At 34.8% G+C, this 3695-nt stretch overlaps 1 long non-coding RNA gene across 1 annotated transcript; it reads right to left on the bottom strand.

The window, feature by feature from the left end:
* LOC109232431 lies at positions 224–2721 on the bottom strand. Its single transcript, XR_002068963.1, has 2 exons — positions 2466–2721; positions 224–619 (listed from the first exon to the last, which is right to left on the bottom strand). It is a non-coding gene; the product is annotated as an uncharacterized LOC109232431 (long non-coding RNA).

Here is a 3695-nt window from a genome sequence, read left to right as displayed (position 1 = left end):
TTCACGTATTATAATGACTTCTAGAGTGATTTTTGTATATAAAAATGAAAATCAACTAATGATCATTTGGTTAGCTCTAGGACCAAAATTCCATCTTCCATTCTTAACACACCTTTATATTCACTAGATGAAGATTGCCCGTGCTATCGCACGGACCCAACATATTAAGCATTCTGCTTGTTTTTCTCGAAGTGTTCTAGTGCCAATGGAATAGTGTTCCATCTATAGATAAGAAATTGGACTATCATAACTAGCAAACTTTTCGATGTATTATACAAAATGGTAGGATGCTACAATATCTGCAAAAGAGGACATAAAAAGAATCAACAAATTTCCCATAATAAATTTGAAAAATGTGTATCTTCAAGTGAAGCAACCCGTCAAGAGTAAGCAGAAGGGTACTGAAACTGTTGAAAAAGGAATATTAGAGAGATTATATATGATGTTACGCTTTGAGTATATGAATGAAGCAAATAAGCATTGAAGCTCGGACATGCCACAATTCATATCCTTTTCATGGAGAGCCGCGCTCTTTCAATCAGCTTTTTACTCTGTTTTTTCATTAAGTCAACAGACATGCTCCATCTTTCACATTCTTCTCAGCTCTACTAAGCTTAGCCTGAAAAGTTGGAGGAAAAGAAAACAAAAGACTTAGAAATGCACATGCCTGTCTATGGATCCTAAACTGATCTCTTGATTCCTCAAAATTGGCAACTCCTAATAACAAGAATCCATCTCGCTAGATGATAAATCAAACATTATTTCAAGGTAAGACTCATTGAAAGAAACCTGGCATTATTTCAAGGGCAAACTCATTTAAAGAAATCGGGCTTAAATCATCCAATATTCACCTCCTTAGGGACATGATCTTCAAATTGTTTTAACAAGAGATAACTTAGTTAAAGCAGATGACCAAGATTGGGGTAGTATCGATGCTACAAGAGAATTTTCTTGACTTTACTTTTCTTTCCCTGCGAAGGGACCACAATGTGATCTCTTTCTGGACTGAAGTTGCAGTAAGAATTGTGTCTACGTAACAGAACAAAAGATATTTAGTTGCTGTAGCTGGTAGTGCATACAAAAAAAGTACGAATCATCTGCTAAGTATTGTATTAGTGGGTAAAAGAAATTAATATACACAATAATCATGAAATGAAAAACATATTGTAATTGATTCTAATTGTGCGCGTGATAAACTTTAGAATAAGGTATTTATATGTTAGAGAAATCAGTAAAATAAAATATTCTAGATGAAACTCACCTACGTGATGACATAATTGTATTTCAGAACATCTAGTATTAGGATGTATGCCATTGCCGCTATACAAAAATTTGACAAAACTTCAATTGTCAAAGGATATATGCAAATACTTGTATGAAAGTAATATCTCTAAGTTACTCTACAATATAGTTTTGAACAAAACAAAGTCTATATAGCCATTCAGTCCATCGTTGGTAACTGATGCATGATTTTACAGACTAACTCAAAATACATAATACAAAGATCAGTGTAACCTAATATATATGTGCTATACTGATTCAATAGCAAGGGTATCCTAAACACATGAAGCCCTAACTGACAGTGACAAGAACAGGCTAGTTAAAATAGGAGGACGAAAATAGAGATATATAAGAAAATCAGAAGAAGACCAATAGAACAGTAGAAAGAACTCACAATGTAACCAGACATGAAAGAGGACGGACCTAACGAAAACAACTCTCTAGCAAGTGAGCTAACAAAATGGTACCCTATAAATGACAGGGAGTTAATCCATCGTAACAAACGAAAAAGCAAATTAAATGCAAAACCTAAATAAAGTAAAATTATTTAGTGCCCTAAAATAACCAAAACAAACTAAATGCAGAATCTGGAAGAACATAAAAGCATTTTGTACCTGTTGCAAATTTGCAGAATATGAAATAAGAATTTCTTTGTCAAGTATTGGTTATAGTCTGTGTATTGGCCTTCAGAGTGGATTTGGTGAATTATTAGCTTTAAACATATTCAGAATTAGCAAATCATATCTAAGTACAACACTAAAAAAGAATATATGTATTTACATAACTATGTCTTCGTGTGTAATCCGCCCGATAAGTAACTAAGCTCAGTGAAGCAAATGCACAAACTTCCAAATAATGAAGGACTAACTCATTTTTCATGTAAACACAGACAAACAAAATAAAATAAATCAGAATCAGAAGCAGATTAGAATTGTGGCTCAAATAAAAGAAGGTCAGATGCTCATCCCTTTTGAAATCCCCAAATTTAAAAAATGACAAAACCTTCAAATCCAAACGAAGATGGAAAATTGTCGGATAATTGACGGAAACCTAGTTTCTTTATAAGCAGTTCTCTTTGAGTTTCACAAACAACATAAACTCGAACAACAAACCAACAAGAACCCTGAAACAAAATAATCAGAGTCACCCATATGAAGGAGAAGAAATAGAGTAGTAAAACTAACCTTTCGACCATGTGATTATCATAGTGGAGCAAATGTGAAATTGAGAAAAACTCAGCAAAAACCTCAATTTTCTGTCAAAATATCACTTTATATTCCAGAAATTGGTATTCATTTATGAAAGCAAAAAGTAACGTAAAATCCACAAGGGTTAAGGGACGAAGAAGGAGAAGATGGGTGAATTTTGCAGAAAGTAAGAGGGTGAAACAGAGCAAAATTATGATGTTATGGTAAAGCTGAGCAAAATTAAGCGGTGGCAGTGAAGTGGAATATTACGTAAATAGTCTTTTTTTGAACAACAGAAATCAGCTAATTCAGGGATACAATAGGAATTTTGCCTAATATATAGAAGTAGGAAAAATACTAAATTGCCCTCCGTCGGCAAGCAGGGATGTCGACGGAGAGCTGCTTCTGCGCTCTTCTATATAGTAGAATACGTCTATGTACCCCGGGCCATGTTATACGTGCATCATCATCGTTGTCTTCCCAGCAGATTTGGTGAGCCCCATTTCTTCGTGGGGTCATGTAGTGCATCTTATGTTATATGTTTGCCATATTTTGAGGTATAGCTGGGGCCTTACTGCCGGCGTTGTTATGGCTCTATTTTGTATCTTTAGAGGCTCCGTAGACATTATGTGGGTTGTATATGGGTATTGGAAGGGTCACTGAATTATGTTGTGTTTTGGACCCTTGTTCCTTCAAATTGAAAAGTGTATGTAATTTTTTAAAAAAAAACTTACCAATAATGTAACAATTGAATCGATTTGGAAATGTTCACAAAATCTTCCTGCTGTATAGTTAATAATAACCTGCTTTCTTGATCATAATGAGTTGTGGAGAAAATGTCTGATAGGCTTGCTCAATCGGGTTCACTCGGTTGAGCGCCGGTCACGCCTCCCGAGGTCAGGGCGTGACAAACTTGCCCATATGTTGGTATAATATTTTTCTTGTATTCTTGAACCTTGATTCACTTGTGAGGGCCTCACGTGGCTTCATATGAATTAAATTGCATTCTACGGATGTATTTGGTATGAAGAAAAAAATATTCTCCTGAAAGATTTTTTTTGAAAAATAAGTGATTTTCTTACTTATTTTCTTGTATTTGGTTAGGTAGCAGAAAGTATCTTTTGAAACTATATAATTTAGGCAAACACTACAAGAGACAAGTGGATAAGGACAGGGAAGGATAGTAAGTCGGGGTGACAATGGCAAAGTTAGGGGCAAGAGGTGAGG

Source organism: Nicotiana attenuata, chromosome 9, assembly GCF_001879085.1.
Source record: "Nicotiana attenuata strain UT chromosome 9, NIATTr2, whole genome shotgun sequence".
Lineage (NCBI taxonomy): Eukaryota > Viridiplantae > Streptophyta > Magnoliopsida > Solanales > Solanaceae > Nicotiana > Nicotiana attenuata.
This window is presented reverse-complemented; position numbering and strand designations above follow the sequence as displayed.